We start from the raw sequence: 10,935 nt of genomic DNA, 5'->3' as shown, positions 1-10,935 counted from the left end.
GCAGGGAGTGGAACTAACTGTTGACCAGGAGGGTGCTTGACCTGACTGGTGTTTGAGGTAGTTTGCTGTTTAAGGGGTTTTGGGGGTTGGGGTTGTACGGGCTTTTTCCCGGACATCTTGGTTTTTATTCTGCAAAAATTCACGGGTTAGGAAATCAGGAATACTGTTTTGAGTTCCTTTTATGAATTCAATATTAAAATCAAAAATTGAAAGGATGGCTTGCCATCGAGCAAAAATTTGTTTTGATGCAATGTTTAGAACATCTTTTTCTAAAACATGTTTTGCTGATTTACAATCAATCCTTAATAAAAACTTTTGATTCAAAAGATCACTTTGAAATTTTGAAATGCATAGTACTATGGATAAAATTTCTTTCTTAATAGTACTATAATTTATTTGTGTGGGAGTCCAAATTCCTGAATGGAAACGAACAATTTGTTCGGGAGAATTGGGACTAGTACGCTGGAGGAGAATGCCACCATAACCAATGTTAGAGGCATCAGTCTGTACTATCTTGAAGGAATTATCTGATGGAATTCCTAGGCAAGGGAGAGACTTGGCATATTTTTTGATTGCTTGGACAGTGGTAGTATGACTTGGGGTCCAAGGAGGTGGATTGGCACGAAGTCTATCAAAAAGAGGCTTGCATTGTTGCCTGAGATTTTGATAAAAATCTGCTATGTAATTGAGAGATCCTAAGAACCTTTGGAGTTGGGTCTTTTCTAGGATTTCATCAGGAAATTTGTCTGCAAACTGAATAGCTCTTTCAATGGGTTTGATGACACCTTGGTGGATATCAAAGCCTAAGAACCTTACTTTAGTTTGGAACAATTTAATTTTTGGGGCTGAAACAACAAGACCATTGAGTTTGACTGTATGAAGAAATGCTCTCAGGTGTTTTCTATGTTGGTCCAGGGATTCAGAGAAGATGAGTACATCATCGATGTAAACAATGGTGTGATTGGAGAATGGATTGAATATCTCATTCATAATGTTCTGGAATTCAGAAGGTGCATTTTTGAGACCAAAGGGCATTACGTTCCATTCGTAATGGCCAAAGGGTGTGGTGAAGGCTGTCTTATACCTATCAGACTCTGTGATTTGTATTTGCCAAAAACCACTCTTCATGTCAAACTTACTGAATATCACAGCTTTGCTAAGCCTGTTAACTAAGTCTCTTTTGTTTGGGATTGGGTACCTTATCCATTCTAAGACTTTGTTAAGGGGCATGTAGTTAATGACTAACCTAGGGACACCTCTCTCAATCTCAGCGTTTTTCTGGACATAAAAGGCTGGGCAAGACCAGGGGGACCTAGAATTTCTGATGATTCCCTTTTTAAGGAGGTCTTCAATCTCGGCTCTGCAAGTATCCATGAGTTCTTGATTCATCTGGATAGGTCGAGCTTTGGTTGGGATATCCTTTTCATGGAAATCTTTGACATAAGGAAGAGCAACCTCGTGTCTCTTCCTGTGCCAAAAGGCTGTTGGTAGATCAGAACAGACTTCCTTTTTGAGTTTTTCTTCAAACTCTCTGATCTCTCTTTGGATGGATTCACCAGTTAATTGTTCCTCAATTCTCTTGTATTTTAAATCATCTTGGAGGTGATTGAGGTGGTGAGTTTTGGCTTGTATAAGGTTAAGGTTCTTAGAAATGGCTTCTTCCTGGAGAGTATTAATGTCTCTAGGTTGAGGGCCTCTAAGGAACTTGAACTTAACTGGTTGGCCAAAAGGATGGGTAGTGATTCCTTCACTAGCCGTGGTAAAAGGATATAATAGACACATAAAGGGATTTCCTAATATCACTCTATCTGTCATGTTCTTAACTAGGACAAATGTGGTTTTAAAGCATGTATTGTCCTGGCACACATGGGCTTTTGGGATTTTGAATTTAATCTGCATTTTTCCTCCACTTGCAGAAGTTAACCTCTCTCTGGTTTTCTGGAAGTACTTAGAGGGAATGATTCCTTCTTGAATGCAATTGAGGTCAGCACCTGAATCCATCAAGGCAATGGTCTCGAATTCAAAATCTTTGCTTATGACAATCCTGACTTTGGAGTGCCATTTCTGGAAATTAATCCGACTGATGTTTACCAAGAACTTGTCACTAGGTGGGACAGGGACTTGATCAACTCTAAGGGTGGGTAACTCTTTCTTAAGGGTTACAACCTCAGACTTAGTTTCTTTGATCTCTTTCTGAAGGTCATTGATAGTAACTTCTTTGTTGGAGATCACCTTGGGTTCATGAAGCCTAGTTTCTGGTTTGTTGGTTTTGTTGACTAGGGGTTCCTCAGTGCTGGAAGAAACCTTGGTTTGGTTACTAATGAGGGTATTGGTAAGGGATTTGGCCTTAGCTTGACACTTTTTACGGGGATGACCTTTCTGACCACAAGTGAAGCACTTTCCAGATGCTTTAGGTATGAATTTTCCTATGGATTTGGACTTACTTTTCTTGTAGGAGTCCTCTTCACTGTATTTTTGCTTCCTGTAAACCTTGGACTTGGTTTTGCTCCTATAAGGATGGTTAGAGGTTTCCTTGTCCCTATGTTTGGATTTCCTTTTGGGAAGGGTAGGAGGTAAGTCTTTGGTAGACTGGCTTTCTAGGTGTTCTATTTCCTTGTCACTGTCTGAGGAGGAGGTACTAGAACTGCTAGAGGCTGTATGAATGTCTAAAACAACTAATCTGTTGGTTTGAAGACGAGGATCAACACTGGTTGAAGTACTAACAGGTGGAGGAGTGACTGGCTCCTGCTTCACTAGTTCTTCAAGCTTTTGGTTGACAATTTCTAAGGCTGTTTTATCCTTAGATCTAAGGCTGGGTTGCTTAGTTGTAGGAAGCTTGACTAAAGGCTTTTCTAAGGCTTTGACAGGTTTGCTAGGGTTTCCTGGCTGGGGAATAACCTTGCTGTCTACCTTGTCTTCTAGTCTATCCAGCTGTTTTCCTATGACACCTAAACACTGGTTGGTGTAGTTGTTTTGCTCTATGACCTTCTTCACAACCGTTTCTTCTGAGGTGGTAGGGGTTTTGAAGGGAGAGGCAACTAGATCTGTTCCACGGTGGTTGAAGACTATGGCTTCCTGAGGTGGATGGTGAGATCTAACAACTTCTGGAGGTTTGGGTTTGCCACTAGCGTCCTTGCTAGGGGGTTTTGTCCAATTGGTTTTGGTGAGAACACAAGTCTTCTTATGCCACTCAAAATGAGTCTCGAAGTACTCAAAGAAAGGGACATTACTTGATATTTCTTTCATGAAGGTCTGCCAATTTGCGAGAACTTCTTTCTTTTGCTCAAGGGTATGGTTTTTCTTTTATGCAACATGTGAGATGTTTCTTGGAATGGTTTGAAAGAGACATCATTTGTGATTGAAGAGTCAAGGTTCTGGTCTTGAGTTTGAGAATTGGAAAGGTTGAGGGTCTTTGAAACTGAAACATTTTGGAGAATGGTGATCTCATTCTGTTCAGGATTTCTGAGAAACTTAAACTTAACCGGTTGACCAAAAGGATGAGTAGTGATACCTTCATTATCTGTGGTGAAGGGATACAACAAACACATAAAGGGATTTCCTAGTATCACTTTATCTGTCATGTTCTTGACTAAGACAAATGAGGTTTTGAAATATGTGTTGTCCTTACACACCTGGGCTTTTGGTATTTTGGACATTGCTTGATATCTCTTTCATGAAGGTCTGCCAATTTGCGAGAACTTCTTTCTTTTGCTCAAGGGTATGGTTGGCTCTATAGGCTTCTCTTTTGAGTCTGTTCTTCTCCGACTCAAACTCATTACCTAAGGCATCCATATCAGGAGTGAACTCTTTCCTGATAGTCATGAGTTCTTTATCAATTCCAGGTTCTTGCTGGAAAGGATCTTGGGGTTCCTGTTGGTAGGGATTTACCATATCACTACCTGTTGGTGATGGGTCTTTCTTCTCTTCTTCCTCATCAGCAACTGATTCTTGTTTGGCTGTGTAGCAGGGTGTGCTAACCTGAATATATATATATATATATATATATGAGATAAGTTCAAGTTATACCTGATGTAACTCTAAAGAGTTACACATTTTTTAAACCGTTAGATTTAAATAGATTCAACGGTTAAAAAAAGACCCATTATTACAAATATTTTTATTAAGATCTCATTAATAAACCTCATTTACTTCCAAGAAACTTCACTACAATTTCCTTCTCCCTTCAATGCAGTCAACCAAAGCTTGGGGTATGAATCACAGATGCTTATCATGTGGGCATGGCTATGAGTCTATGAAGACAATAGGCCGCCCACAAACACTTTAAGGTCACTTCCAAGAAACTTCACTACAATTTCCTTCTCCCTTCAGTGCAGTCAACCCAAGCTTGGGGTATGAATCACAGATGCTTATCATGTGGGCATGACTGTAAGTCTATGAAGACAATAGGCTGCCCACAAACACTTTAAGGTCAATTCCAAGAAACTTCACTACAATTTCCTTCTCCCCTCAGTGCAGTCAACCAAAGCTTGGGAAAACAGGCAGATTCCTTGCAATTCCTATAAAGAAATAAATAAACAAAGACAAAGATAAGCAGGCTAGCCTGATCCACTTTTTTTTTTCCTGTCGGCAACCTATGGAGGTGGAGCAATGGTGGAGGAGACAGAGAGAGAGTCAAATGTCAAACGTTTTTGGGTTTAGAGATATGTTTAGAATGTAATAAATAAGGGCAATTAATGAGATCCTAATAAGAAATATTTGTAATAATGTGGGTCTTTTTTTAACTGTTGAATCTACTTAAATCCAATAGTTTAAAAAATGTGAACCCATCTATATATATATACTAGCATTATGCCTGTGTGATGCACGGCTTAATTAAAATTCATATGTAAATAGTTTTTTTTTAATTAATTTACTTAAAATTAAATAATAGAATATATAATAAAAATAATTAAATATTTTAATTTTAAGTTATATAATAAATTCATATTGTGTGAAACTAAGGTATTATGAAATGCATATATATATATATATATCATATACTATATAATAATACCTTTAACCTCAAACTTCTGGATCTATCCTTAGATCTGAAACAGGGTGTACAGAAACTTCGCCTAATCTTAGCACTCAACCTCCTATTGCCACGATCCTTACTGAGATAACTCCCTATGGCCCTATCCGTCGGGACTTACTGCGGGACACACACTCAGCTGGGGACTTACTGGACTAACTGGGTTGACAACGGCACAGATCACGGTCTTACGAGTCTCAACAGTACACATCTGCAACAAACTGGCTGGATAAAAACAGAAACAAGAAGAAGCAGATAACTGGGAAACAATTGATTAACATGAACGAATAATCAAAGAATAAAAGCAGATAGATTTAGGAGGCTCAGCCTTCCAACAAAAAGACAATAGTAACAACGGTACTCAAAGATAAAGAAGAGAGATGATAAATAGTAACTGGAGTATGATCAGAAAATAGATGTAAAACTGTTAGGAACATATAAATTCAAAATAATGAATATAAATGCATAAATGCACAAAATAATTTGGATAACTATGGCGGTAGAACCGGCCAACTTGATTTAATATATATATATATATATATATTTGATCAAAGTACCTTAAAATTTAGCCTATCTACGATTTTAGTCCTTGAAATTAAAGTAATCTACTCTAGTCCTTAACAAATTTAATCTTAATTCAAAGGCTTTTGATCATAATAAACTCCCTTTTCTAATTGAGTTAGTCCTAATCCTTTGTCCATCCTAGGTTTTGGAGATTCTTGTCAATCCTATTTGATGTAGGAGATTTCTAGTCGAACTAAATAGATGTAGAAGATTTCTAGTCGATCCTATTAGATGATTAAGACCTTTAGTCAATACTATGGGATGTAGGAGAGTTCTAGTTAGTCCTATTGGATAATAAGAGACTTCTGGTCAATCATATTGGATGAAGGTGATCTATAGTCAAATTATATTGAATGGTGGGGATTTCTAGTTGATCCTATTGGATGTAGGAGACTTCTAGTTGATCCTATTGGATGATGGGGGGCTTCTTGTAAACCCTATCGGATGTAAAAAGACTTCTGGTCAATCCTATTAAATGATGAACATATCTAGCTGATCTTATCGAGTGTAGAAAACTTATAGTTGATCTTATGATGATGGGAACTTCTAGTCGATTTTTGGGTTTGTAAAAACATACCATTAAATGTAGATTGACGTATATTAAAAAAATTTAGGGTAAAATACTATTTTGGCCCTTAAATTTTATTAAATATTTGTGTTTCATCTCTAATTAGGGATGAAAAAAGAATTTTTTTTTTTCAATAATTTAGGAGTGAAAAATAAATTTTTAGTAAAATTTAAGGACATAAATCAAACATTTTCAATAGTTTAAAACAAAAGATGAATTTTTTAATAATTTAGGAATGAAAAATAATCTTTTTAAAGTTTAGAGATGAAAAACAAACTTTTGGTAAAATTTAAGAACCAAAATAGTATTTTACCCAAAAATTTATCCTGTCAATGATTTTTGAAACACAATTTTTAATTATATTTGTGACGTCACAAATATAATTAAAAGGGTCGACCCTTTTAAATTTTATTCATATATATATTCTTTTAAATCCAATTTTCATATATATATATATATATATATATATTCTTTTAAATCCATGGTGTTGCAGAGCAATACCATTGTCTTTCACTAGAAATTGTCATTTATCATGAAATTTTTGCAATGACTTTGCATTTTTCTTTGAGCACATAAGGCTAAATACTAAATTGAATTTTGAATTTTCAACACTTGGAAAACATAATTTCATGTGTAAAACATTGTTAATATATAAACAATATAACAAATACCCTATCTCATTTTTGGAAGAAAATAGGCATTTGTTCATACTGCAGATTTTGAAACTATTTAACAAATGTCCATGTTTTTTAAACTTAATTTTAACAAAATCAAGTTACAAGTGGAACTTAACATTAGCAATGTCGAGTTCTATGCATATTTTGTTACTTAATTTTTTAAAAAAATTTAAGCGAAATTCAAAATTGCTAATGTTAAGTTCCACTTAAAAATATACATATAACTCGATTCTAAGGATATTAAATTTTACACATAACTTGATTTTGTTAAAATCAAGTTTAAAAAATAGGGAATAAGAGTATTTTGTTACTCAGTTTGTAAATTAAGGACAAATACCCTTTTTACACCCTTCATTTTTGGATTTTCTTTTCTTTTTTTTCTTTTTTTATCATCATTTTTTTTTTCTGTCGATAATTTGATAGCTACCATAGCGTGGATGGATTTGAACTCTTTACGTCTCATATAATATACATGCATTGTCAAATTCTAGCCCCCCACTGACAGCAATCTCATTCAAAGAAAATCGAAGTTACCAAACTCATTGCCCCTATATTTCAACGAGAAAGAGCATGGCTGAAGCAAAATCAAAACCTGAAATACTTGCTGCTTCAAATGGCTTATGGGCACCTCTAATTTCTGCACATTCGTCTTAAGAGCAAGGAGCTTCAGATGTCTCTTCTGTTCTATTATATCAGTTCGGCTAAGCTCTCTTCCTCTCCTCTGTGACTTTTTCTTCTTTTAAGCTCCTGCACACACTTCAACAGTGCACGTCTCCATGGCCTGTGTGCAAAATGCAAATCCTCAAAAAACGGAGGTCTTCTTTGCTGTTGTGCAGGATGGTTTGAATGGACAGATTCTTGATCTTCTGAAATTTTAAGTACACTTCCTGTGAGTGAGAGATATCTTGAGGAACGTAAACTGTTTTTGGTTGAGTTTGGAGATTACGGTAAGGCTTTGTGGGCTGCTTCAAAAATCAGGAACCTATTCATGTGCTGAGACTTGGGAACCAGTTAAGATTCAAGGCTCCAGTTGTAGATAAGTTTTTGAGTGCTTGTAAGGGCTTTTTTTTTTCTCTTGCCTGCTCTATCTTAAGAGTATTAAGAAAATAGTGCAGATGTACAGGCATTTATGGCAATATTATGATGTTACTTGTAATTTTGTGTTAGTGGCATTTGGCTACAGGATGAGTTGCTTAGATCTGAATTTGTGAAAGTATTTTTTTTTTTTTTTTCAGTCCATCTCCATTTCTGGCAGAGTAGCAGGAGCAGAATTCATTTTAATTAGTTTAGTCGTCTCAAAGCGCTGCTGAAAAGGCTACAGCTACAAAATTCTTGATAAGATTTGAGACATTATTCACATTCATTGCCACAGAAGGATGGAAGCATATTTAGCACCTGAAGATTTTGTTAAGGTTAACATTAATAAATATTGCTAGCGTGCTATTTAGTGTTCTCCAATTATGCATGTCAAGATGTTGTACATATGACTATTGTTTCGTAAAGTTGGTAATGGGTTAAAACAATTTTGCTTTAGCTGCAGGCAACCTTATTTCTTAATGACATACAGGTAAATGCCATTCTATGATTGAAAAAGAAAGCCCATGCCATCATTTCTTCTCCAAATTAGTACATTTTCCATGTTTACCACCATCAATTCTGATGCTCAAGTGGTCACATGTTGTCTGTTTTCGCTTACATTGACAAACCGATAATATAATTGGAATGCAGTAGCGAGAGCTTATGCAATCTTTCAACAAATACTTTGTCCTCCTATATTGGTGCTGATGAAGAAACTTATACCTTACCTATGAAGCCCCCCGCACCCCACACCCCCCCCCCCTTTTTTTTTTTTTTTTTTTTTTTTTTTTTTTTCAGCTAGCCTAGATTCTTATGAATTTTTTTCGGTTCCAAATCATGATTCCAGCAACAACTCCATCGACGACTGTGGCGCGGTGGAGTTCTGGTGTGAGGAGGAGGATATTTTAATTTTATGCTTAGGTTTCTAAAGTCTGAACGTGTTGTTGTGTTGTGCTGCTGATGGGTTTTAATTGGGTTCAAGTTTTGTATTTTAAGATTACTGTAAATAAGTTGTTTTGCTAATGTGGCAGGTCAGGATTAGCTAGCGTAAAACACACCTTTTACGCCAGCTCTTGACCCAATTTATTCTCTTTTAAAATAGCAAAATGTGATTTTCCAATTAATATGATCACACAGCTCAACCAGTGAGGATTATTAATTTCCTTGGAAGAATTTGTGGAAACTAAAAATCCCTTCATTGCCAGTTTGCTAGAGGCTAGAGTGGTGTGGTTCGGCGCACACCCCTGAGGATACACACCATGTTGCTACCCAATTGTTGAAGAGATCTTTGGGCTTGAAATAAAAAAACTAGTCAAGCAAATACAAAGACCCGCAAATAGATGTGAAGTCCCAAAAATGGGTGCAAAAAGCTATAAATGAAAAGGCCTATATAAGAGGCTACAATAGAGCGGAAAGGAACTCGTGAATGGGTGTAAAGGTCCATAAAGTGCTTAATTTCCAAAAGCATTAACCACAGCGTGGAGACATTTACAATTTTACCGAAGAGGGATGCAAATTACAAAATACCTATTTTATTTCTAACCGGACTTATTTGGGACCTTAATTTAAGCTTAATGAAAAAATATCTACTTCTAAATTCTTCAGAAATAGTTTCTTTAAATGAAAAAAGCATCAACACACAAGCCAAGATGCGTGTATATATATATATATATATACACACATACATATGAGTTTAAGGCATCCTCTGAAGCCTTTGTTGTTAAAGATGATAATCCATATTATTCCTATGATCAGACTCTTTTTGAGCATAACTCAGTTGCAACTCCATCCATAGTTGAAGACCGGTTTCCTATTTCAACTCTATAATTGCAAAAGATGATATTGTCGGCACATATCGACGAAATTGCTAAAGCCACTTCTGACATCACTATTGTCAGCACATTCCAACAAATTTCAACTCAATTTTACATCACTATTGTCGGCACTTCTTACATCACTATTGTCAGCACATTCCAACAAATTTCAACTCAATTTTACATCACTATTGTCGGCACTTCTTACATCACTATTGTCGGCACATTCCACTTCTTACATCCTATTTCAACTCAATTTTCTAAGTTTTTATATTCTCCGTAGATTCCCCTTACCTTCCCAATTTCTAATCTTCTAACCTCCGTACATTCCTACTTGGGAAAACTTGCTTCTACCTATATTTGCTGTAAGTGTTTATTTAAATAACTTGTGATGTCCTATGATGTCTGGTACCAAGATTTTTTCATCTCTAAAGTTATGCTTTGCAATGATAGTCTAAAACCCTATTGGAAAGAAAAGTTCATTGATGGTCTGCCTCATCTTTTTGCTCATAAGGTATAAGAATAATTAACGAGTACAACTGGTATAATTAATTATGAAATATTGATGACATCCTTCTCTACTCAGTCTATTGATGAACATTGAAAACATCTATATTCGTTTCTTGATTTTATTAAACATAATGGTCTCATTGTTTCTGCTAAGATAATCAAGCTATTTCAAACAAAAATTTGTTTCCTTAGTTATGAGAAGGACAAATCCGTCCTAGTGATAGAGTCATCTCATTTGCTGATCAATTTTCTAATATTATCACAAATAAAACACAAATATATAAATATATATATATATATATCCACAATCAATTTCTGTTGGTAGAATACCACTACAATCAATGTTTTTCCCTAATGAAAATTAAACGATATTCATACATCTAATTCTACTCTAAAGTCTTAAAACAAATAAAATACAAAATTGAAAATCATTGGTGATGAAAATGATAAGGGTACGTTTGGTGCACTAAATGGAGATTACAACAAGAATTGTAATCTTTATTACTAGTAATAAAGTGTTTTGTAATGTAATAACTAAACCTATTAATTAGTTTAGTTGTGAGTTATTACCTTAGAATGAAACTTAATATTTATTTTAGGAAATATCTTACTCATACAATTATAACTCTTTAAAATTTGTTATTTTTAAATTTAAGAGAGTTATTTGTTATTTTTTATGATTTTTTATTTTTA

The sequence above is a fragment of the Quercus suber genome, unplaced genomic scaffold, assembly GCF_002906115.3.
Source record: "Quercus suber isolate HL8 unplaced genomic scaffold, Cork oak 2.0 scaffold_9, whole genome shotgun sequence".
Classification (NCBI taxonomy): Eukaryota; Viridiplantae; Streptophyta; class Magnoliopsida; order Fagales; family Fagaceae; genus Quercus; species Quercus suber.
This window is presented reverse-complemented; position numbering follows the sequence as displayed.